The sequence below is a fragment of the Anguilla rostrata genome, chromosome 9 (assembly GCF_018555375.3).
Source record: "Anguilla rostrata isolate EN2019 chromosome 9, ASM1855537v3, whole genome shotgun sequence".
Classification (NCBI taxonomy): Eukaryota; Metazoa; Chordata; class Actinopteri; order Anguilliformes; family Anguillidae; genus Anguilla; species Anguilla rostrata.
The window spans coordinates 49,529,495-49,555,339 of record NC_057941.1 but is presented as its reverse complement, the minus strand read 5'-3'; the positions used below and the strand labels follow the sequence as shown (position 1 = coordinate 49,555,339).

Sequence of the window (25,845 nt, the reverse complement as noted above, 5' to 3'; positions counted from 1 at the left end):
TGTGCATCTTTTCTTTTTCTTTTTTTAAGTTTCTTTTCATCTCTTTTTCTTGCTTGGTTATTATTTTCCAGCATTAACGCCCATATCCCACAGGGTATTCCTTTAACAGTTATTGTCTTATATCTTATGAAAACAACAAAGAGAGCTCAAACCCACGTGAGTTAATTTTAGGTGTTCAAAACCCAGGCCTCGGTGGAAAAAATGTTCCAAGGAGTGATTCACCCACATCAAAGTATACATTTTTCAGCACAATGCAGTGTGTTCAGTGTTGAATCAACTCTGCTTAGAGTACAGCTGATCCCTGTTGGACTCTGTGAGAGTGAAATCAACACTGAACATTACACTGTGAGCGGTTCGCTTTGACGTTACGTTGGCGGTTTGAACGCAACATTCTTGAAGCGCTACGCTGGTGTGCTAGCGCATCGTCGGTTAAAGGTTGCCAGATGACCCCGGTTTTCGAGCGGAATGTCCGGTTCTGAAATTGTTTGTACCGGTCCGGTTTTGTGGTCCCGCCAGGACAGTGAAATGTCCTGTCTGAGTAAATCGATCGAAAGTGTCTAGTTTCTTAGTTCGTAATGATTTCGCGTCTCAAGCACCGTAGCAGGGTGACTGCGCCAACCCTCCCAGGCGCAGGAAAGGTCCCAATAGCAACAGTAAATCTGGCAACCCTGTGCCAGCTCTGAGATTGCAGTATTTTAAACAGAGTGCAGAGATCCCGGGTGTGCAGATATCCTCAGCCTCTCGGCCCCTCTGCCTGGGTGACTTCACCCGGAGCCTCATCGCTCGAGCCGAGCGCTAGTACCTTAGTACCCATGAGGCCGAGGGGCGGGGAGAACGGCAGCGCTTTGCGTCTGTGTTGACAGAGTGGAATTCCTCCGAGCCCCTCAGGTACAAAGGTGTGTCGTCTCCGTCACCCCCCCCCCCCCCCCCCTCCACCGCCCCCCCCCCCCCCCCCTTCGCCATTGTCTCCGTATACCGCTGAAGGTTTTTCCTGTCTGGGGAGTCCCCCCCCCGTCAGCTTTACTTATTTCTGAGGAACTGCACCTTGTCGCGGCACGTTTTTCTTCTCACCTCATATCACAAAGCATGATTTCCCTCCCCCCCCCTCCCTCCTTCTCCCCTCCCCACCTCGCCACCTTCCTCCCTAACCTCAACAATTTAGGGGAAAGAGCTACACCCTCAAGTACATTCGCTAGTGAACACTAAAGCCCACCGGGCACTATGCTCACCTGCCTCTAGGCCTTAATTGTTTAGAATATATTGGGGGGGGGTGGAGGGGGTGGAGGGGGTGGCTCCTTGTGCTGATTACAGGCATGAACGTAGATGACCATTAGTTCTAGACCTGGTTCTAGAAGTTCAATATCTAGTTCTTGAACTTTGTGGTATAACTTTACGAATGACTGGTGTTTGGGGAAAAATTATCAGAATAAACACCTGGGTATGAAAGGGTTAAATCCTGAAACTCACTTCCAGCCTCTGTTCTGAGCCTGCAGTGGCCACTTATCGCTGCGTTGTGTGGTTTATGTTTTTGACACCTGCTATTGGCTGTGGCAGTGATGACTCTGATGACCTCTGCTCTGCTCTTTGCCCAGTTTGTTTGTATGCTCTTTGTAAGACAGGAAGCTTCTGACTGAATGTAAATGTAAGTGTAAATTGCATGGCTTCTGAATATGTTGATGAATGTTATTCAGTGGGGAATGCCATTTTATTATTATTATTATTATTATTATTATTATTATATTCCTTTGACATGGCAAAATTAATATCCGAGAGAGAACTCTTGCCTCAGTGTCTCTTTCTGTCCTTCTGTCTGTTGGACACACCTCTATCTTTCTGCCTGCCTGTCTGTCTCTCTCTTTCCCTCAACCTCTTGTTTCTTGCTTCTATGTCTCTCTCTGTCCATCTCTATCTTTTTGACTGTCTGCCTCTCACTCTCTCAATCTCCCTCACTCTCTCTCTCCCTGTCTCTCTAACTTCCTCTCTCACTCCCACATTTCTCTCATTCACTCTCTCTCCCCCTCTTTCTCTCATTCACTCTCTCTCCCCCTCTTTCTCTCATTCACTCTCTCCCTCTCTACCCCCTGTCTCTCACTCTCTTCCTCTCCCACTCTCTCTCCCCCCTGTCTCTCATTCACTCACTCTCTCTCTCTCTTCCTCTCCCTCTTCCACCCCCCCCCCCCCTCCTCAGTTTTGGGGGTTCGGGGGTGAGCCAGGCCCGGCCGTCAGCCGTGACGCGCGCCGCCTCGCTTGCCCCCCCGCCGGTGCTATGACAACCACGCGTGGTTCATTCACAGTTCTATTTCGGAGCATAACAGGAACAGGGGAGAGAACGCGCTCCCCGCCCAAACGCCTCTTCCTCCGCCCCCCCGGCCCCCCCCCCTCGAACGCACAAAAACGCGGCCCCTGGGTCCGTCCGCTGCTTTGGCGGTACCACGCTCTTCTGCGGTCTGGTCCGGTCCGGTTCGGTCCGGTCCGAGTGGACTACTGCCCCCGGTTTTACTCTCCTGCTGTTTTAAACTTCTGCCCTTACTCCAGGATCAGAGATCGTTTTCTTGTGCTCGGCCTCAGTGGTAAATACAGTCAACAGATGGATCCTTTTCATGCGTAATCAGGTAGGGAGACCTCAATCAGCTCCTGTGACTGTAGAAATAGAGGGAACAGGATAGGTCTTCCTGTGTTTCTGTGGCTGTGTGTGGTGTGTATGTGCTGTGTGTGCTGTGTGTTTTAATCTGTAGTGTGTCTGTGTGTTTTAATCTATAGTGTGTGTGTGTGTGTGTGTATTTTTATCTGTAGTGTGTGTGTGTATGTGTGCCTGGTTTTATCTGTAGTCCGTGTTGTGTGTTTTTTGTGCTGTATGTTCTGTTATTGTGATTTGTGTGTGTGTGGTGTGTGCGAACTGTTGTGTCTGGTGTGTGCTTGTGTGTTGTGTGGTCGTGTTTTGTGTGTGCGCACGCGTGTGTGTGTGTGCATGCGTGTGTGCGCACGCGTGTGTGCGTGTATGTGTGTGCGCACGCGTGTGTGTGTGCGCGAGAGTCCACAGACCCCAGCACAGGCAATTAAAAAGGAGACAGGGGAGGTCTTAGACCTCAGAGCAAAAGGAGCAACATTCACCCCGGCAGTCAGGGGGTGGAATTAGAGCGAGAGAGAGAGAGAGCGAGGGAGGGAGGGAGCGAGGGAGCGAGGGGGGCGGGCAAACTGAGCGTGTGAGTGAGTGAGCGAGCGAGCGAGAGGAACAGAGAGAGAGAGAGAGAGAGAGCCACACACACACACACACGCGCGCGCTGCTTCTCTTCCCTCTCGCAGTCTCGCAGACTCAGTCTCACACGCGGCTCGCTCTGCCACAGATCAGCAAGCACCGCGCGGGAAATTACCTGAATGGAGCGTGAACCCTCGCCGTCCGAATTCCTCCCCGCCGTCTGAACTGGAGTACACCCCCCAGCCCCCCCCCACACAGTGTAGCTGCGAAACACAGCCCAGCAAAAGGTAAGACACCGCCACCGCCGCCGCTGCTCCTCTACCTTTTCTACCTTTCCCTTTTTTCTTTTTTCTACCTTGTTTTTTGGCCGTCATGTTCCCGCTCCGGTCCCCCTGCATGTCCCTGCGTGCGTTTTCGGGCGTCTGAGGGCAAACGGAATCTCTGCTTGCAGCGCCTCTCGCTCCCCCGGTTGGAGGCGATGAGGAACGGCGAATCCGTCGAGAGTCGCCCGCGTCTGTTTTGGCTTTTTTTTTGTTCACGAGCTTTATGGAGTAATGAACGCTAAACGCTCTGCTGTTGTTACTTGTCCGCAGCTCCCTAACCTTACGGGAAAGGCAACTTTTGCAGCCGCGGGAATTTCGACCGGTAGCAATAGGGGGTTGAGGGGGGGGGTGGGTCTATCTTCGGCTGGAGGCAGACGAGGTTCGGGACAGGCGACCCGGTGTTTGAGCAGTCCGAGCACTCTTAGCCCTGCTGACTTCCCCGTTCCTTACTCTCCTCCGCCGGGGGGGGGGGGTAGTAAACGCCAAACTGGAACCCGCGGGGTAGGTTACCGCGGCGGCGGCGGCGCCGGCATGCCGGCACATGGCTTTATTGACAGCGCGGACCGAGCCGAGTCGGGGGGGTGGGGGGTGGGGGGGTCATGGAGATTACCGCACGGGAATCGGCGTTAAGAGAAGGCGGTTAAACGGATAATGAGGTGAAAATGAGAATTCCCTGAGCCGGGGGGGGGGGTGTTTTTTTGGGGAGGGGGGGCACGGGGGAGGGGGGAGAGGGGAGGGGGGGTCGGGGAGGACAAGAAAGAGTTTCTGAAGTCATTCGGCTTACTGCAATCACATATCTGTGTGCGATTGTGTGAGGGAAAAGGAGAGAGTGAGGGAAGGGGAGAGAGACATAGAAGTGAGATAAAGAGACATAAAGGAAGAGAGAGAGCAAGAGAGAGAAAGAGAGAGAGGGAGAGAGAAGAGAGAGGTAGAGGGAGAGGAGGAAGGAAGAGGGGGGTAGAAGTTGACGGGTCGATGTTAAGGGTAGAGGAATCCACTGACCCTTCTGAGGTTTTTCCGGGACAGGGGGGGGGGGTCAGGGCTCTGGGGTCTCAGCTGTTCAGGTCACAGGACGCACCCGGAGGTCCCGTGAAGACCGGGGGGGTGGGGGGGGCTGGCATTCCTCAAACGGGACGGGCTGCAGTCTGCACGCTTCAGCATTTTGTCTTTTTTTTGTTTTTTTGTTGCTATTGAAGCCCGGTTGTCCGTGAAGCCAGCGCAGCCTGCCGCAGTCCCGCCAGAGCGGGCCCCGACACGCCACGCGATCGGCTTTGCGGCGTTCGTGGCACTCTTTGATCCGCCGCGGTCTTTGTCGAGCAGCGTTTTGGGGGAAACCCCACGTTTTAGCGCACGCTTATCGCTCCTGCAGTGCCCCCCCCCCCTGCTAGTCCCCTGGAAACCAGGAGAGCGAATCTTAATTTTTTTTTTCACTCTGGGACTTGTCGGGTAGTTCAACCGAACGTTTCTACAGCGCTCATAATGATCGCGAAGGAAATCACGACGTGGGTGTGACTGTTTGGTGTTGTGTGGAGCGTGTGTAAGTGCGGTGCAGAGATTTTTGGGTCGGACTGGTGAATGATTTGCGCCTATCTCTCCCAGGGTCTGTTACCCCCCCCCCCCCCGACAGAGAGAAGGTAAAATGAGTAACTGAGTGAGTACTGCTGTGGAGGTGGGGGGGGGGTTGGTTAGTGAGGCCTGTGGCCCCCAGCAGAGTGGGGAGGGGCGGTGGGGGGGGGGGTAAAAAGGCCAGAATGGGTCACAGCGCCTGTGTGTGTGAGAGAGAGGGACATTAAGGAGAGCCAGAGCCCTGGGGGGGGGGGAACCGTGACCCATTTCTGTAATGCAGACACACGGTCAGCTGGAGCGACACAGCGCCCACGGCAACCTACGCCACCAGCATACAACAACCAAGCATAGCACACCAACACAAAAACGACACAACACACACACACACAAACACACATCACACCACACACACACGACAACACACAACACGACACACACAAAAACACACACACACATAAACACACACACATACACCACACTACACATACACTACACACACCACACACATCATACACACACAATACCGACACATACACATGACAGCGCGCGCACATCACATACACACACACATACACATATCACAATACACACACAAAAACACAACACAGCACACGGACACACTACTCACATCACACACACACACACACTGTGTTTAAATGTTGGTTATTGACACTGCTTGCTTAAGCAGAGCCCTTGGGGGGAGGGAGGTGGTTGGCTAATGGGGAGTTGTGGGTGGGGAGATGGGATGAAAGTCACTTCTCAAGCACGGCACAATCTTTTGTTCCTTCTTCCTTTTCTTCTTCTCTCCTCGTCCTCCTCCCTCTTCTTCTTCTTTATCTGCTGTGATTCATAATTAATGCATTACATTTTTTTGATAGTGGATTTTCGAGAATGAGAGCGTGAGAGCAAGAGAGAGAGAGAGTGAAAGAGAGAGAGAGAGAGATTTGCGTGCTGTACTCCACTCCACTTTTCAATAGAAGACATAGGGGAAGGATTGCGTGCTCTCTCTCTCTCTCTCACACACACACACACACACACACACACAGACAGATGAGGGAAAGCCTGGATCTCAGTGGATGGGGTTACCTGCAGATAAACTGAGAAGCACCTTGGCGTGCGTGTGCAATGGACTGTAATGATGTAATGATTGATGCTGTGAGTCCACTCTCGGTATGACTGAGGCCTCTCGTGTGTAGTGTATGTGTAACTGGTGTTAATGGAAGTCACGTCTGAGCCGTTGGTGCTCTGCTTAAGTGTGTAATGGTGTAATGGAGTGTAATGGAGTGTAATGCTTAATGGAGTCTGTGTGGCCTGCTGGATAGGGCTGGAAGGGTGCAAACACGGTGCCATGTTGCGAGAGCCTCCTGCCAGATCGCTGAAAATCCTGTAATTAACTGGCTTAGGATGCTGGGGCAAATTGGACGTGTCCTGTGGTGTTGTGAGAGGGGGATCAAAAGGGACGTCCTCCTGTGCTGCTGGTCTCTCTCTCAATCTCTCTCTCTCTCTCCATATGAATGGAGTATTTTTATCAGACCCATCGATCGCCCTCCCCCCCCTTCCCCCTCACCTCCCACCAGGACGACAGGCTTCCTGACCCCCTCCTTTTGTGAAGACAGGAAGTAAAGGATGACAGGAAGTAAACGAGTTGGAAAAAAGAGACACCGTCACATCGGCATGTGACTTCAACAGCACGGCCTGACGGACAAACAAGAGTGTGTTTACCTCCCTCCCCAACCCATCCCCCCTAACCCCACCCCCCCCAAAAAAAAATAAACCACCCACCCCCACCAGTATGGCACATTCTCCAAACAGCCTCCTCAACCTCTCACTCAACGTCAAAAAGAAAAACAAACCTCCACCTCCAGTCAGGCCTCAGATCCGTAATAATACAGGCAGACATTTAGACACGGGCCTCTCTCTATTACAAAAGGCCCCCCTGCGAGGAACAGGCAGCGGGGGTCCGTGAAGGAGTTCATTTCAGGGGTTCGGGGGTGGTTGAGGGAGGGGGGAGGGGTCGAGAGGGGGTCGGCGTGTCACTTGGCTGACGCTAACCGCTAAAAGGGAGGAGAGCAGGGGGGCGCATGGCGAATGCTGGAGGGTGAAGCTGATTGGCGGTCTGGGCGCTGATGGGTGTGATGGAGTCACTCAGAGTCACTCAGAGTCCCCCAACCCTCCCCAACCCCAACCCCCCTCCCCCTGCCCTCGACGTTGTGTAGCCTAGCGTAGCACGTCTTTTCATTTTCTTCCATGTTTGTTTTTTTATAAATCTTTTTTTTCCCCTCCATTCCTATTATTGGCACGGATGTTTATTCATTGACCTTTTTGCTTCTTATTTTAAATGAACAATAACAGAGGAATCTTATTCATTATTATGTGAACGTTTTTCTCTATTCATTTTCTAATGTTATTTTAGCTCAGCAATGCCTTTTTTTTCGTAAAGGACTTTGAACCCTTTGTAAGAAAAGCCCTTTATGAATAAAGTTATTCTCATATTATTACTGTGACTCACTGCACCAAAAAGAATTTTGGGGAGTAGGAGTAAGTTTTATTTTTTTAAATAATGTTTTGTGAGTTGGGGGTAGTGCGCGCCGGGTGGCAGTAGCTTTTTAAAAGCAGACAGGACTCCTCTAATCTGAATGCGTGCTCTTATCACAGATCTGTGGCTTCGCCTGACCGTGCGGTTGGCTGAGTTTTTACGCTTGTTTGCCAGTGCGAGGAGTTTTTTTTTGCAGATCGTCAGCCATACAGGCCTTTAGCCAGCAGCTCTCTCTCTCTCTCTCTATCGCTCTCTCTCTCTCTCTCCCTCTCTCTCACACCCCAAAGCGCTTGGTCATGTGTCACCGGGATCTTTAATTAAACGCGCGGTCAGCTACATCTCCACCAGCCCCGGCAGGAAGATGTAGGTCATCATTTCATTTCTTTTTTTTTCTTTTCTTTTCCTGCCTCCTATCCCTCTCCCCCTCCCCCTCCCCCTCCCCCTCCCTCCTCGATGGTCGGAGAGAGACAGGAGAACGCCTGGAGACGGATTTGATTTTTGTTGCCTTTTTTTTTTCCCAGCATCCCCATTTCTTCTGATCGAGCGTATATCACGCGAGAGTGACCTCGAGGCTGCGTGTGTAAAAAGCTTCTGCCCTTGGGCCTGCGCGGCCCGCACTGATTGGCCGGTTTGGTATTCCTGTTTGCTGACCTGGAAGTGTTTCGGTGACTTTGGGGAAGGAGAGTTTTTTGGAGCCTCACTGATTTTTATTTCACAGGATGCGCATTGTGAACGCATTCTGGCTGTGAATGAGGGCTGCTTCGTGTGTCTCCTGTACTCCTCTCCCCTGTAGCCAGCTGGAGAGGGGATTTGGTTCACATGGAGCCAGTGATGCAGAAACACTGTCTTTTCTGATGTAGCCAGTGAAGGAGAAACAGTGTAACTCATATAGGCAGTGATAGAGAAACAGTGTCACTCCTGTAGCCAGTGATAGAGAAACAGTGTCACTCCTGTAGCCAGTGATAGAGAAACAGTGTAACTCATATAGGCAGTGAGGGAGAAACAGTGTTACTCCTGTAGACAGTGGAGGAGAAACAGTGTAACTCATATAGGCAGTGAGGGAGAAACAGTGTAACTCATATAGGCAGTGAGGGAGAAACAGTGTAACTCATATAGGCAGTGAGGGAGAAACAGTGTAACTCATATAGGCAGTGAGGGAGAAACAGTGTAACTCATATAGGCAGTGAGGGAGAAACAGTGTAACTCCTGTAGCCAGTGATAGAGAAACAGTGTAACTCATATAGGCAGTGAGGGAGAAACAGTGTAACTCATATAGGCAGTGAAGGAGAAACAGTGTAACTCCTGTAGACAGTGATAGAGAAACAGTGTAACTCCTGTAGGCAGTGGAGGAGAAACAGTGTAACTCATATAGGCAGTGAGGGAGAAACAGTGTAACTCCTGTAGCCAGTGAAGGAGAAACAGTGTAACTCCTGTAGACAGTGGAGGAGAAACAGTGTAACTCCTGTAGACAGTGATAGAGAAACAGTGTAACTCCTGTAGACAGTGGAGGAGAAACAGTGTAACTCATATAGGCAGTGAAGGAGAAACAGTGTAACTCCTGTAGACAGTGGAGGAGAAACAGTGTAACTCATATAGACAGTGAGGGAGAAACAGTGTAACTCCTATAGGCAGTGGAGGGAAACAGTGTACTCTATAGCAGTGGAGGAGAAACAGTGTAACTCCATATAGGCAGTGAGGGGAAACAGTTTTACTCCTTAGCGGGGAGGGAAACAGTGTTAACTCCTATAGCAGTGAGGGGTGAAACAGTGTAACTCTGTAGGCCAGTGGAGGGAAACATTTGTTCTCTGCTAGACCGAGTTGGAGGGAAACATGGGAATCATATCGGGTGGGCAAAACAGTTTACTCGAACAGCAGCGAAAAGCACGTGGGACTCTATTTAGGCGTGAGGGACGACCGTGGCTACGGCAGTGAGGGAGAAACAGTGTAACTCATATAGGCAGTGAGGGAGAAACAGTGTAACTCCTTTAGCCGGTGGAGGTGAAACAGTGTTACTCCTTTAGCCGGTGGAGGTGAAACAGTGTTACTCCTGTAGCCAGTGGAGGTGAAACAGTGTAACTCCTGTAGCCGGTGGAGGTGAAACCGTTCTGTCTCCCTTCTTGCCCGTACAGCAGCGAAAGCCGTCCCGTCCTTATGGAGGTGAAACGACCTTGCGGCGCATTATTTGTTCAGCTCTCCGTGGTGGTGCAAAGTCAGTTTCTGAACACGCAGCGTAAAAAAAAGCGGACGGTGCGGGCGCTTCTATTTTCGGGCGCGTCCCCGAGTCCCCTCCGTGACCCGCCGCTCGCGCTGACGCCGCTCGGAGCGGCGATGACATCAGAGCGCTCTGTCAGAGGAGGAGAGAGCGTCGCGGATTCCCCTCAGTCAGAGCGGACTGCCTATTCACCTCTGAGCTGAGAACAGAAGAGCGGAACTTCTGCTGTGTGTGGGTGTGTGGGTGTGTGTGTGTGTGTGTTGTGTTTGTGTGTATGTGAGTGTTTGTGTGTGTGTGTGTGTGTGAGAGAGTGTGGGCGTGTGTGTGTGTATGTGTATGTGTGTGGCTGTATGCAAGTGTGTGTGCGTGTGTGTGAGAGGCGTGTGTGTGTGTGTGTGTGTGTGTGAGTGCGTGTGTGTGTGTGTGTGTGTGTCAGTGGATGTGTGTGAGTGTGTTTGTGTGTGTATGCATGCCTCTTTACTTGTACGCTGCCACTTGAAATCACTTGCTTAAGAAGTGTCAGGGCTGCACTTGAGAAATTCCCCAGGGAGAACTTGACTGCACCAGACAGGGCCTGTTACTCTGTGTGTGGGCCCTCAGGGGCCAATTCCTTTCTGGCTGACCGTTGCAGGACCTGAGATTAAAAAGGCAGCGGGGTCACAGGAAGCTACATACTGCAGTCGCCATGCGACGATGCTGCATTGATTTACAGCACACCTCTCAGTAACAGCAGTTGGGGTTTTTTTTGGTGTGCGGTACGTGCCCAGATCCACCAGTTAGAGCGTGTGGTCGTCTGTCTAATGAATCATTCCAAACGCCTGCCTTTTTGTGTGGCTTATTGTTGTCTTCAAAGCCGAGCGTTCCTCTTTCTCTGTTCTCCCACACAAAAAGCCTTCTCTGGAAAGCTTTGCGTTCGCTTTGGCGTGGAAAGGCGGTTGTGGAGACGCTTTTTTGTTTGCCTTCGGGAAAGCTGCAGGACGCACCTGTGGGATACGCGATATCTGCTCTGCGGTGAAAAGGGAGCGTCCACAAAGAGACGGTCCGCGTGGTGGGGGATCGGTGGTTTTTCGTTGAAACTCGTGCCGTGAGGTCGGGGTCCCCGGCGGGGTCCCCCGTGACGGAGCGGCCAAAACCCGAACCGCCGAGGCGAAGCCCCGCCTCCCGGGCCCCGCCCGAGCGCTTCGCTGTTTGTACGCCACATTCCTGCTCGGGGGAGATGCCGCGGTCTCTCTGCCTGGAAAAACAAAAAGGGGGTGGGGGGCACCCACCACCACCACCACCACCACCACCCAGGCTGCATCCCCAGCCCTGCCCCCCCTCATCCTCCCCCTCCTGGCTCAGAGGGGCAGTTTGTTTGTGGGGCCTGATTGTTTACCCAGGTGCAGAAGTGTAAGATAAACCCCCCACTGCCCTCCCCCGCCTCCCCACACCACCCCACCCAGCAACAGGGGTCCCGGGAGTCTCTTTGTAAGCTTGCTCCTTTTTTATTTACGGGGGGATCTGCTGAGGCTTGCCTGCACTCCCCCCCGCCTCCCCCCCCCCAATGCAGCAGCACCTGTATGAGGACTTCAAAGGCCCCAGGTGAACCTCCGGAAACACACTGGGGTTTCCACGCACAGAGACCCGCCTAACTCCCAAACTCTGCCCCCCCCCGTCCTCCCGCTGAGAACAGGTCGCTGGATCGTCCATGGAGACCCAATTAATTCAGCAGTGCTGCGTCCCCCCCCCCCCCACTCCAGAGATGGAGGGAGGGGGCCTGTATGTGTGTGTCAGTTGGGCCATTACTCGTAACTGGTGCTGATGTAAGGGTGGCTCCCCCACTGTGAGTGTGTCCCAGAGTACCGGCGTCCCTCACGAGCGCGTTAGCGTTAGCGTTAGCGTAGCGCTTCCAGACGAGCGAGTCTGCTCTGCTCCGCTCTTATCTAGCGGGCTGAGGGGCTGAGGAACTCCCCTCGCCCCCCGCACCCCCCCCCCCGCGGTGTGCGGCTACGTCTGTGCTTCCCCCCCGAGCTCGAGAGCGCCAAACCGCCAAACCCGCTGAGCTGTGTCGCTGTCGCCGGGATACGGCGGTGAGCTGGGAGGTGGGGGGTGCGTTGGTGGAGAGGGAGGTGATATGGGTGAGGATTTCAGGAAGGGTGGGCGGGAGGGAGCTAAGGGAGGTGGTGGGGGGGGTGGGTGGGGGGGGGGTGGGGAACTGGATTGCTCCAGTTTGTTCCCTGTCTTCGCCTTTAGAGTAACTCCACACCTCATCAAACAGGGCTTCCCCCCCATACTGGGACACTCCCTCAGATTACGCACTTCCTCCCCCCTCCCTGTCCCCTTGCCACAGATCTCTCCCCCTCAAACGCTTTGTTTTAGTCCACTGGTTCTTAAACCTCTTAATATCAGGACTTTAATACCTTTCAGGAACCCAGAAAATACACATGCCAGCGTAGCCCAGTGGACTACAGACTCATTCCGGGACCCACCTCATACGCTCCCGCGACCCGATTTGGGTCCCGACCCACAGTTTAAGGAACACAGTCTTGGTATTCTTACAGCCTCTAAGCAGTAGGACCCCTGATAGTGTTCAGTCAGTAGAAACCTGATGCTAGACCTGCTGTGCTAATCTGAGACTATGTACATGAGGCCGGTCAATAAAACTTCCCCCTTCAGCAAAGCAGAGGTCTGCTTTTTCGGGCCTGAAAACTGCCCCTCTCTGTCCCCCCAAACCTGCCCCATTAGGGGGCTCCTTCCTTATTTTCGGCTGGCAGGCACAGCCGAGCCCTTATCCCGAGAGCGCCGGAGGGGTAGAAATCTGGCCCGCGTTTGATTTTTAGGGCTGGTGTTTACTCGGAAAGCCTCAGTATCAATCACGGCCAGGCCTGCGCTGGAGTAAACATGTCACGGGTTTGACGACTGGGCGCGACGTCGCAGTGTGAGAGGAAGCCGGAGGCGGGGTTTCAGACGGCGTCTAACCAGGCCAGACCTGGGTGAAAATACACTCTTTAAACTCTTAAGAGACTTTATGTGTCAAAAAAAAGTCCTCCCAACAGACAAGCTGAAACCCTGCACTGTACAGCACTCTGCCACGGCCATCCACAGTGTGGTTGCTCATTTTTATGAAGCTGACTCGGGGGAGTTCCCGATATTCCTTCTGTCTCTCTGTAATGTGTCTTTGTGACAGTCCTCTGTAAAAAAAAAAAAAGAAATGCTACACAAATAAGACTGATTTGACTGGATTTGATTGGCTGTTATGCGTGTCCCCTCAGAACGTTCTAGGAAGCCGTCCCTTGTTGTTTTCCCCTCTCTCGGTCGCGCGAGCGGCTTCTGCGTTAGAAACCTGAGCGGATCGAGGCTCGGCCTGGTCAGCCGAATCGGCGCCCTTCGCTGACCACCGCTTTGACCGCCAACGAGGCCCCAGAACCGTGCGTTTCCTGTCCCGCCTTGCGGTCCCTCACGTCCGTACGTGTGAACGTGTACGTAGCCAGCCGCCGCGGTGTTAGCGCCGCAGTCCGCGGCGGTCCCGGGTTCGACTCGACCGACAGGCAGCTCAATAAGCCGCTCGCTGGGTTCTCACACTCCCCCCCCCACGCCCCCCCCCCCCCCCCCCCCCGCTGAAAGGTCTCCAGCTGTTTCTCACGCACGGTCTCTACGGCTACTGTTCCAATTTGGACTCCCCGAGTAATCCCTGAGGAAAAAAAAAAAAAAAAAAAGAGGGAAAGAGGGAAAGGCTATCAAGAAGCAATCTCCCCTTTATAAGTAAAAAGAGAAAGAGCTTTTCAGAGATGTGGCGAGTAAGAAATCAGCAGAGGAATAAAGTCGTTTCTTTATATCAAAGATGAGAGAAGAAGAAAAAAACCCTGGCGTAAAAGCCGCCTTGAATAAGGTGAGCCTGGAAAGAAAAGAAAAGGTTTAAAGAAAATTTTGAAACCCTCCCCCTTGACCTAGCCTGTGTATCCCCATGGGTGTATTTCCCCGGTGTTGGGTGGGTTTTTGGCTGGGCTGGAAGACGAGGTGAAGCCGCTCCCAGCCAGGGGGGCTTGGGGTGGAGGAAGCCTAGGGAGAGAGAGAGAGAGGGCTGCCCGGTAATCCCTGGCTCTCTGGAGCGGCAGACCGCGCGGACCGACTCCGGTAAGCAGAGGGGTTCAGAGGAAGCCCGCCTCCTCCAGGACAGGGAGATAAAGAGGGATGTAGGGCCGGCCATGCTGGCTAATGCCCCTGATCCAGGAACACCGTGAGCCCCGACAGGTAGTCTTCTCTCTCTCTTTTTCTATCTCTCTCTCGCTCTCTATCCCCCTCTCTCCCTCTCCCTCTGCCTCCCTGCTCTCTCTCTTTTTCTCTCTCTTCCTCCCTCTCTTTCTGTTTTACTTCCCCCTCTCTTTCTCTCAGTCTCGCTTTCTCACTCCCTCTTTCAGTCTTTCTACTCTTTCTTTCTCTCTACCTCTCCCTCCCTTTCTCCCATCTACCGTTCTCTCTCTCTTTGTCCCTCACTCTGTCCCTCTTTCTTTCCTTCTTCCTCTGCCCCCCTCTCTGTCCCTCTTTCTCTCTCTCCCTCTGTCCCTCCTTCTCTCTCTCTCATCCCTCCTTCCCTCTCCTCTGCTCCTCTCTCTCTGCTTCTGCCCCCCCCTCTCCTCTGCCCCCCTCCCTCTCCTCCCCCTTGCCCTCTCTCCCTCTGTAATCAGACCCTGAGGGAGAGGCCCAGTCTGTATTTGCATGGTTACTGATGGGCAGGAAGCACAATGGAGGAAGAGCCCTGTGTTTGTGAAGGGCGTGTCCTCGCTGTCGCCGCCTTGATCCAGGACCCCCGACCGCACGGCGACAAACGACAAGCGCGCTCGGTAACGACTTCCTACCGGAAACCGGCTCAAAAGAACAGTTGGGTGGGGTGGGGTGGGTGGGTGGGGGTGTGGGGGGTCAGGTGACACTGCACTGTGAGTATACATAGAGCCCCGCTGGTCCATCGTAGCTTGCGTGCGGACCTGGGTCAAATACATATTTGTTTTGGATTCAAATACTTTTCTACGCTTTACTGGTCTTGTCTGGTGTATTGGAACCAATGAAATACTCTCAAAAAGTGCAAACCCCCCCCGCCTTCTGGTCATATTGGCCAGCTCAGTTACGCCAGGCAAGATCAACAGAGCACAGAAAAGTATTTGAATCCAAAACACATGACTCCCACCTCTCTCCGGGTTTTCCGGTAAATCTGCGGTGTTGCCGTTCGCGTTGCCTCATCGCTCCTCCACCAGCTGACTCCGGGCTGGGTGTACCGGACGTGCCGGGGATTTCTTTTTCGGGTGTGCGTCAGGGAGACGCCCGTCTAGGCCTTCGTAGCTCTGCGGAGTGGAGGAACCCGTTCTGCTGCTCCGCGTGCCCGTTACGTAAGCCAGGCAACGGGGCGGTCCTGCTGCTCCGCGTGCCCGTTACGTAAGCCAGGCAATGGGGAGGAGCGGCTGAGAGGGCAGTGGAGATGGCGATGGAAGGCCATTGAGCTGACAAGCCCCCTCTGAGAGGGAGGACACTGTTGTCCGGGGGTGCCGTGAGGTTTGGACGATTCCAAGGGCCCTGGCTGACAGGGGGCCCTCAAAAAATACTAGAGCATAGGATCTCCTGGGGTGGTGGGGCCCAATTTGAGATCTTTTCATGGGGTCCAAAATCCATGGTGGTGCCTCTGCTGTTCTTCCTGTTGTTCTTATTTCATGCCGTGTCTGGGCGCTATTTAGGCTCAGTTTAGGCTTGGGTTTGGCTCAGGTTGTCCGTAGGATAGTCTTGGGTTAAACTCTGATTAATTTTGGTTTAAACTCAAAGTTTAGGCTTGGATTAGGATCAAGTTGGATTTGGGTTAGGCCCAGATTAGGTTCAGGTAAAGCTCAGGTAAGACTCCACCAGACCCTCACGCTGGGATTGAAGCCTGTCCCTCTCAGCCACTTTAACGCCTGACAGTGCTGGTGAACCACCAGCGTTGGAATCCTGGCACTAATAAATGCTCCTCCCCCCGTTCACCCCCCCAGCTAATGCTGGGAGAGCTCCACCAGATTACAGGCTGGCAATCTCACACCTACACAGTGCAGATGGTGTACCAACATCCAGTTGGACGCAACAGTCATCATCTTGAGCTTTTTCGGCAACAATATCTTCTCGCAACACCCTCCCCCAGTGATGCAGCGGCAGTGTAGTATAATGGGTAAGGAACTGGACTTGTAACCCAAAGGTCACAGGTTCAATTCCCCGGTAGGACACTGTACCCTTGAGCATGGATGCTATGTAAATGTTATGTAAAAAGTTGTGCAAGTCGCTCTGGATAAGAGCGTCTGCTGAATCTTCGCTGTGACTAAGGCTTGATTGTTATTTGTTTATTTTTGTTCTCCTGGGCAGTTATGTAAATGCGGTTGTTAGTTTCGTCACCTTTCTCATTGCGACACTTCCATGCTAATTGTCCCGTTGCTCGTGCCAGGCGGTGCTGTGGAAATGTTTTGTCTGGTTTTTCCTGCGAATTCGCCGCTCCCCCACCGGATCCGACCCGTCTCTTCGCATTCCTGCGGCGTCCGCACCGCAAGATATCCTCCTTTCAACCTGAGAACGGAAGCATTAAGAGGATGAAAATGCACAATCTCTTTCGAAACCCGTCAGCTCTGGGTGCTCGCGCCGCGCAGCCGAAGTCGGCGCGTTTGTTTTGTTTCGTTGTGATATTCGCGCGCGGTCCTCCGCCGAGCGCACGCTCTCTCTCCGGAGATAACGACCGCTTCGCTTTGCGACTTTACGCGCGGCGGCCGGAGAGGCTGTTAGAGCGAGCCGTTCGAGCGGACGAACGGGACGGGTCCCCGGTTTTATTTTCGCCGTCTGCGTTATCGTTTTCGACTCACGGGGCACGCAAAAAAAAAAAAATTAAGACCGCCGTGCGTGAACTGGGAGACGGGTCGTTATCGTAACGAACGGCAAAGGGACGGCGGGCTGCTCGTTCCCATGTTGAATCTCCACACGTTTAAAAGAACGAAACAGATAATATTTCTGCGAATGGTTGCGTCTGGATTTTTTTTTGACGAAGGTGCGTAATTATTTAAATCCGTTCGTTCCGGCGCTCTCTCCGATATGCCGGAAGCAGAAGCATTATGGGATGCGTCGCTGGCACGGAGGTCTCCGGTCTTGTGTAACATTTTTCTCGATGTCGCGATGGTTATCCGCTCCGGAATGCTGTGCGTGCCTTTTATCGTAAATGTCACTGCCTTGACTGATAAATGCTGGTATTGAGTTAAAGGCCATTGTATCCTGTTTGGCTGAGATAACAGAGAGGTCCTTCCCGCAATGTGTGTGATTTACCAGCCCCCAGACCTTATTTTGCTTAAACTAATGTGGGCGGTGCCCTGCACTGATTAGGATGCTGTTGTCATTGGCTAATAGCCAGCTTTGATTAGCATATGGTTTTCATTGGCCAGTACCCTGCTGTGATTTGCATATGGTTTTCATTGGCCAGTACCCTGCTGTGATTAGCATATGGTATTCAATGGTGGGCCATTTTTTTTATTGAATCTCAATGACCAGCTACTCTGAATGAGTTGCCTGCATGCAGTATATCAGTTTTTTTTGTTCAGTTTTTAGCTGCAGTGCACCTGTGGGCTATTGGAATTCAGCTGAACTTTAACCTATGACATCAGCTTGGCCAGAGTAATATTGGCTCCATTGTCTAAGGCGGCTGGGCTCCATCCAAAATATCCTCTCCCCCTCCCCCAACCCCCCCCCCCCCCCAAAAAAAATGGTTTGATATAATAGTGGATTTCGTTTTTAGTTTAATAGCGGATCTAGTGCTCGCCATTGCTTCCCTGCTGTAGACTGGGGCTGAATTCTGGCACAATAGTCTCCAGGTGAGGTTTGCTCCTGTTTTTATAAATGAGAATCAGGTCACTGGTCAGTCTTGGGCTGCAGGGTGTTTTTTTCCACCATTAGCTTCTCCTGAGCACGGACATTGTGTGTGTGACCTTGAACAGAAGGATAGAAGAAGATCCCTAGGGGGGCAGGTGTGTGTGTGTGCGTGTGAGTATGAGTGTGTGTGTGTGTATGTGTGTGTATGTTTGTGAGTTAGTGTGTGTGTGTGTGTGTGTGTTTGTGTGTGCGCATGAATGTATGGTGTTTGTGTGTGCGTGTGTGTGCGTGTGTGTTTGTGTGTGCGTGCATGTGTGTGTTTGTGCGTGTGTGTGTGTGTGTGTGTGTGTGTGTGTGTGCGTGAGTGCGTGTGTGTGTGTGTGTGTGTGCATGTGTGCGTGTCCGAGTGTGCGTGAGTGTGTGTGTGTGTTGTGTGCGTGCATGTGTGTGTGTGTGTGTGTGTTTGTGCGTGTGTGGATGTGATGTGTGTGTGGTGTGTGTGCTGAGTGCGTGTGTGTGTGTGTGTGTGTGTTTGTGTGTGCGTGCATGTGTGTGTGTGTGTGTGTGTTTGTGCGTGTGTGTGTATGTGTGTGTGTGTGTGGTGTGTGTGCGTGAGTGGTGTGTGTGCGTGAGTGGTGTGTGTGCGTGAGTGGTGTGTGTGCGTGTGTGGTGTGTGTGCGTGAGTGCGTGTGTGTGTGTGTGTGTGCACTCTTTATCCCTGTCCCAGCAGGCCTAAAGTATTTGACAATGAGGAGCCCCCACCAGGGGGCTGCTTTAATGACAAAGGGCCTGATCGATGTACCCCCTAATAACAAAGGGCCTTGATGTGTACCTGTCACGCAGGTAAAGGATGGCCGGGGGAGGAAGTCCTCATTACAGGTCACCTGTGTACGTGGGGGTCGCCAGTCGCTCAGGTTACCCCCTCCGAGCTGTGCCGCTAAGCATTCTGGGACAATGTCACGAGCAGGTCGCCTGTACGGTGGAAGGCGTTATCTTCAGCGAAGGTGTTTGACTTTAACTGATAGGACCAACGAATATAGGGCAGGGTTACCCTAAAGGGCATGGGTGTGCTTTACTATGAGCTCTGAGTCAGATCTCAGTCAAATATTTTTTTTACCATTTAGAAACTGGTTAAATATTCATGTGGACTACTGACAGTACTAAATGGAAAGTCTGTTTTCACCAGCATTTTTTAACAAACGCTTCTTTTATGATTTTATGAGTGTTCACACGGTACAACGTTCAACTGTAAAGTGTTAATTCAACTCTTAACAGATAACATTTGGTCCCACATTCGAGATTTTACTGTGCACGATTATATGTTCTATTAGTAATACGCTTCATTAAAAAGTCTCAGAAATCTCGATGGACTTTTTAAATTCTTTACCGTCACACCTCAAGAGTTGAATTTGACGAGCTGAAGAGTAGTATTTCAGATATTTGACCCAGGTCTAAGAGAGAGTCAGCAGTACAGCCACACCGTCACTGTCTGACACGTGAGCCTCTTATATTCATAGCGCTAATTGGGACGCACGAGGTCTGAGGCCAAACCCGTAAGCGGTCTGGCTGCGCGGCGCTCGCTGTGCTGGGATTTACGGCGGGCTATTTGCGTGAAAGGCGGCGGAGGAAAGAAGAAGAGAGAGAGAAAAAAAAAAGCGAAGATCAGGGCAAACAGGCGGGAGAGCGTTAATTTGGGACGGTTAAAGACAGAGACCGGACGGCCGCGTTGCGTAGGAGGCCCACGCCGGATCTGATGGGTTAAGGACTCTAAAACTCCACCGGGATCACGTCATCCCGAAATGAAGTTACCGACGAACTGAACTGCTGTAACCAGCAGAGCTACTTTTCAAAACGGAGAAAAGCGTTTTATGTGGGTAGGGCCGGTGTGCGCAGCTGGGTAGGGCCGGCATGAGTCTGCTGTTCTTTATTGTTAGTCAGCATTTAATTGATCGATCGGTTGATGCAATGGATTAAAGATAATTAATCTGTTTTTAAAATTATTTTTTTAGACAGGTCTGAAGCTACGCACATAAAAAACATCAGCAGATGTTGTGGCTCTCCGGATCCAGGGTTTGACATCCCAGTCAGTTTACGGGGTTGCCAGACTTGGAGATTTACTTCTAAATATTAGGGTATTACAATTAATTACAGTAAAAATGTATGTGTCAATGAGATGGGGTATTCTAAATGGGGGTATTGAGGGGACAAAAAGTGTGAGAAATTAGTCCTTGAGTCAATTTAATATGGTTTTTAGGGGGAATTATTACAGGGATCTGGCAAAATTGTTAGTTGATCTGTTGCCCAACACTTGAATTGCAAACCGTATTTTCAGGTGAAGCGTTCAGCGCTCTCTGTTCTGTTGCTACACGCCGCAGTCTGCCGTTTGGACAGAGCCCGCGGGCGCGCGCTAGCACACCGCGGCTTCCCCCGGAACCGTAGCCCCGCACGCCGCGGGAAGACGGGGATAGCCGAGCCGCTTTCTTCCCGCGCTCCGTCTCCACAGGGACGGAGCAGTGCCCGCCCGCCCCCCGGCCGTCGCTCGCCTCTCTGCCCCGCGCGCCGAAGGCGTCCGCGGAGAGACGGGATCCAGGCTTCGCCTCGCGGCCACTGCAGACGCTGAGCACTCAACGCTCTACAGACCGACTCGGGGGGGGGTGGGAGGGGGGGAGTTTTATCCTCCGCGCCGTATCGCAGAAATCTTTATTTTCACACACTGCCCCGCGATTCTCTCCGCCTTTTGTTTGTCTGTTCGCTGCTTGCCGTTGTGCTTTTGTCCGCTATTAACGCGATATTGTTCGACGCTATTATAAAGTGTTGTGGTGTTCAGTCGCATCGTGTGGTCATGTGCAACACTACGTTGTGTTCCTATTGCCAAATAGCAGTGTGCAATAATAATATGGAGGGGGTATTGCGTAATTATTTATTAATTTTTTAGATTGCATTTTAAGCATCGAGGAGCTCAGAGAGAGAGGGCATTCTCTTTTAAGCAGAGGTGTGTGGGTCTGTCAGTGATTGTGGGGTACAGGCGCAGGAACAATAGCATCGAAAAAGCTATTCACGCCCCTATGATTTCTGCACAATTGCAACGTCTTTGACAAAAAAAAAAACATTGAAAACCTGAGTTGTGTAGGCCATACTGAATTATGACTGTGACCTCAAACGACTGCGCAGACCGTTTGTACCAGCGGCCGACTCTGGCTGAGGGGGGGATGAGGACGGGTGGAGGGGGCTGTGAATATTTTATTTTGGGAAGTCGAGACTGGGGTTATTTGAGTTATTTGATTGGGCTGTCTCTCTGTTCTCTATAGCCCTGTTATGCTTCCATATAGAGTGAATATGAATCTCTATACCCCCCTGCCCCCAACATGCAGACACTTTATGGACAACAAGGGAAAGAAGCTTTTTAGCTTTCTTGTGTTAAGATTGGTTCTTTTTGTGACCAACATTTTTATTGAGTTGTCATACATGCACACGTACGACCTGGCTTGAGTCTGGTTCTTCTCTTGTATTTTCTGATGATTATCAAATAAGTTCACTCACTGACTCACAAACTTACTCACCCTCTCACTCACTGACTCACCCACCCACTCACTCGCTCACTCACTCGCTCGCTCACTCACTCACTCACTCACTCACTCACTCACGCTCTCACTCACTCACTCACTCGCTCGCTCACTCACTCACTCACTCACTCACTCCACTCACTCACCCACTCACTCACTCACTCACTCGCTCGCTCATTCACTCACTCGCTCACTCACCTACACTCACAACCCCTCACTCACTCCGCCTCCGCTCACACTCACCTCACCCATCTCACTCACTACCCTCACTCACTCACTCACCAGTCAGTAAAGAGGCACACTCTGGTCTACCCTCCTCACTCTCCCACAGGTCTGTGGCCAGTAAGCACAGGGCTGAGAGAGAGAGAGAGGGAGGGAGGGAGGGAGAGAGAGAGAGAAAGAAGGATGGAGAGAGAGAGATGGAGAGAGAGGGGGAGAGAGATGGAGAGAGAGTGAGAGAGAGATGGAGAGGGAGAGAGAGAGATGGAGAGAGTGAGAGAGAGATGGAGAGAGATGGAGAGAGAGAGTGAGAGGGAGATGGAGAGAGAGAGAGGGAGAGAGAGGAGAGAGATGAGGAGAGAGAGGAAGATGAGAGAGAGGGAGGGAGAGAGAGGAGAGAGAGAGAGGAGAGAGAGAGAGAGAGAGAGAGGAGGAGAGAGAGGATGGGAGGAGAGAGAGAGAAGGAGAGAGAGAGGAGGAGGAGAGGAAGAGAGAGAGAGAGATGGAGGGAGAGATGAGAGGAGAGAGAGATGGAGGAGAGGAGGGAGGAGGAGAGGAGAGGAGGGTGAGGAGGAGAGAGGAGAGAGAGAGTGAGAAGGGCCCACGGCCTCCCTGCGGTGCGGGGGGTTTATTTATCTCCGGCCCCCTCCGGAGCTCAGAGGCGTTTTAAGTGCCCCTGATTAAAGTTTTAAAAATAAAACCCCGCTCAGCGGGGCAGCTGCACTCAGACACCCCCCTCACCCCCTCACCCCCTCCCTCGCTCAGACAAACAGGGTCACTGTGCCCCCCCCCCCCCATCCCCAACATCTTCAGGTTAAGAACACTGCAAACCTCTGGTGATGCGGCATGCATACAGTACTCCCCATCACCCTCTCTCTCACTCTGCTTCTCTCCCTCTCTCTCTCAATCCACCTCCCTCCCTCTCACTCTCTCATTTCTCTCTGTCTCTCTCCATCCCTCTCTCCCTCTCTATTTCACTCTCTCCATCCCTCTCTCTCCCTATCTCCGTCTCTTCATACCCATGTCTCTCTTCCTCTCTCTCTGTATTTTTCCCTCCTGCTCTCTCCCTGCTCAGATCTCCTGCTGTATCCTGCAGTATCTCTCTGGGCTGGTTCCCTCATGCCCCCCCCCCCCGCCCCAGAGCCGCACAGACGTCACGCTCCTCAGCGTCTGTTCTGCACTTGGCCCCGATCCACCCTGGGCTGCCTAACCCACCCCTACACAACACAGGGAGAGAGAGGGAGAAAAGGAGACAGAGAGAGGGAGGGAGAGGGAGGGAGGGATGGAGGAGGAGCAACAGAGGGAGGAGGAGGGAGGGAGAGAGAGGGAAGAGGGAGGGAGATAGAGGGAGATAGGGAGGGAGGGAGAGAGAGGGAAGGAGGGAGGGAGATCTAGCAAGAGAAGAAAAGAGAGAAAGAGGTACGGACGGGAAGAGAGTGGAGAAAAAGACTTGAGGGAGGGAAAGGTAGAGTGGGAGAACAAGACCCAGAGGGAAAGAGGGGGGAGAGATGGAAAGAGGAAAGGTGAGAGAGAGAGAGAAAGAGAGAGAGAGGCAGAGAGATATAAAATGAAGAGTAAAGGATACTCAAAGAGCAGCTGCTGTCATTCTTATGATGCGGGGGAAGTGCGGAGACGTCTGCCTGGGATGCGTCTGCGGAGCTGTGCGTGTCTGCCACAGTTTTTATTCCTCCGGTTAGGACTTCCTATCGATGTAACCTTTCCGTAATGAGCCCTGTGGCATATTCACCCGCCCCCTCCCCCCTCCCAACATTTCAGCTTTTATATAACCTGATAACAAAGGAAGCCAGTTGTGTGGAATCGCCTGATGCAGTAGCCTCCATTCCACTGGTCTGGAAATGGAAGCAAATGAATATCCAGGTGTGCTGGGACTAATTTCTGGCAGGAGAAATGGACTCAGCAGAGTGATGGATGAGGGAAAGCGGATGGGGGGAGGACAGGTGGAGAATTTAAGCTTTCAAGAGGTGAAGAGCAGGGGGAGAAGTATGTACTGAAGATGAAAGGTGGGAGATACAGGTGAAGCAGTGTGATGGAGGAGAGAAGTGGTGCAGAGAAGGGGTGATGTCACAGGTGTAGTCATGGAGACGATGGGTGATGCAGGGGTGTTGTCATGGAGAGAACAGGTGATGCAGAGTTGTCATGGTGATGACAGGTGATGCACAGGTGTAGTCATGGAGATGACAGGTGATGCAGAGGTGTAGTCATGGAGATGACAGGTGATGCACAGGTGTAGTCATGGATATGACAGGTGATGCAGAGGTGTAGTCATGGATACGGCAGAAGCAGACATTGTACATCATACTCATGAGCGGCCTGAGCACCCGTCTCACTCATTATCTCTGTCTCTCTCTCTCTCACACACACACACACACATGCACACACGCACACGCAGGCAATATTTGCCCACATAGATATCCCCAAGTGGCATGTTTGCAAAAACATGGACTGCACACTCCCCACCCCTCCCCCATTTAACCCCTCGGGCAGGATAGCATGAGACAAATCCCCCCCCCCCCCCCCAAAAAAAGAAACCCCAAACGGTATAACCCCCCACGCCCCCTCACACCCCCCAGCTCCCCGCAACAACAAAACATTCTGGATGGCCTGTTTATCTCTGGCGTGTCCTGAGCGTGAACCGTCTGTGTTTCTGCACAAAGGAGAGAGAGGGGAGCTCTTACCCGTGTGTTTAGTCTGAGCAGACTGAGCTGGGTTTGCAGAACGATAAAAAGCGTCAGTTTGGCCCCCCCCGCCCCGCACCCCTGCAGCAGGTGTGCTGACAGCAGCACTCTTTCTCTCTGTATCTCCCCCTCTTTCTCTTCCTCCTTTTCTCTTTCTCCGTCTCTCTTAAATTCAGTTCAATAAAGTATGCTTTATTGGCACGGAGTCAGTCTCTCTCCTGCTATGTCTTGCTCTTTCTCTAAAGATTCGGGAGGGCTTTATTGCCATGACTTATTTGCATTGCCAAAGCTCTACATTAAATGCATTAACTGCAAAACAGCTCCAGTACAGCAAGCAAGGCTTTAGATTTACATGCATGCATGAGCACGCACGCACACGCACATACACACACACACACACACACACACACACACACACACACACACGTGCACACAGACATAGTATATAATTTAAGGAAATCAGGCATTGACATTATAAAGATAACATAATATGTTTTTGAAAAATGTTTTTATTGTTTGTTTTATTGGATTACTCTCTGGGTAAGCCAAAAGTCACAGTCAAAGAGAAGGAGAGAGGGAGTGGGACAGGAAGAGAAAGGAATACTGAAATCACTCTGAGAATGAACCATTCAAACTCTCTCTATCTCTTGCTTTGTTCTCTCTCTCTATTTCTTCATCATTCTCTTTTATTTCCTCTATCCCCCTCCCTCTCATTCCTTCTCTTTCTCTTTTCACATAGATAAACTCTCTTTCTCTCTCATACACACAGTCTCTCCTCTCTCTATCTCCATCCCTCTCGCTTTCACACACACAATCTCTCTCTCTTTCTACCTATCTCTATCTCTCTCCACCCGTCTTTCTCTGTCCCTCTCTTTCTCCCTTTCTCTCTCAGCTCACAAATATCAGCAGCTCAGCAGCGTCCGCGCGGACCACAGCAGCAGCCTCTCCGTTACAATCGCGTCTGAATTCCCCCCCGCCAGCGTTATAAAGCACGGCTTCAGGAGCCTTCCGCTTTTATCACCGCTTACGACGGTGTAGTAATGAACTCTGCCAGGCTCCGGATTACAGGAAAGTGGGTCACACTGCCCGGCGATGGAATTATGCTCTCCTGCATTACAGTTAAACTGCCCTCCGCGGCAGTTACATCCAGATATTCAAATCTCGTTCAAAAAATAAAGTGTCTTTGCTGCGTCTGAGCGGCCGGTGGTGGCTCAGGAGAGGGAGTTTGATTTGGTGCTGCTGTAGTGTGTTCAGAATCCCTTCAATCTTGTGGTAATCTTCCAGCTGCTTGCTTTTGATATTCACATGGTTCTGCATGTGGTATTGTGTGGAGTGGAGTGGAGTACAGCACTGCCTCTGGCTGTTTGCTTTGATATTTACATGGTTTGGTGCATTGTGTAGAATGGAGTAGAGCACTGCAAATGCAGGGGCTTGTGGGTATTGTTGTTTGTGCAGTGTTAGCTCCACTGTAAATGCCAGGGTTTGTGGGTATTGTTGTTTCTGCAGTGTTAGCTCCACTGTAAATGCTGCACTCTAAATGCAGGGGTTTGTGGGTATTATTGTTTGTGCAGCATTAGCTCCACTGTAAATGCAGGGGTTTGTGGGTATTGTAGTTTCTGTAGCATTAGCTCCACTTCTGTGCATAGGCACAGTAGCCTGTAGTAAACTGTATCTCCGGCTTCCTCTGCACACATAGAT

The 25,845-nt window shown here is 51.9% G+C and overlaps 1 protein-coding gene across 1 annotated transcript in view; it reads left to right on the top strand.

Moving 5' to 3' along the window:
• The first annotated feature begins 3,254 nt into the window (after window positions 1-3,254).
• LOC135264038 (rho guanine nucleotide exchange factor TIAM1-like) overlaps window positions 3,255-25,845 on the top strand; it is a 63,735-nt gene continuing 41,144 nt past the window's right edge. Inside the window, exon 1 of the mRNA XM_064352626.1 lies at window positions 3,255-3,483. The gene's annotated coding sequence lies outside the window, so the exon portion shown is untranslated. The remainder of the gene's footprint in view (window positions 3,484-25,845) is intronic.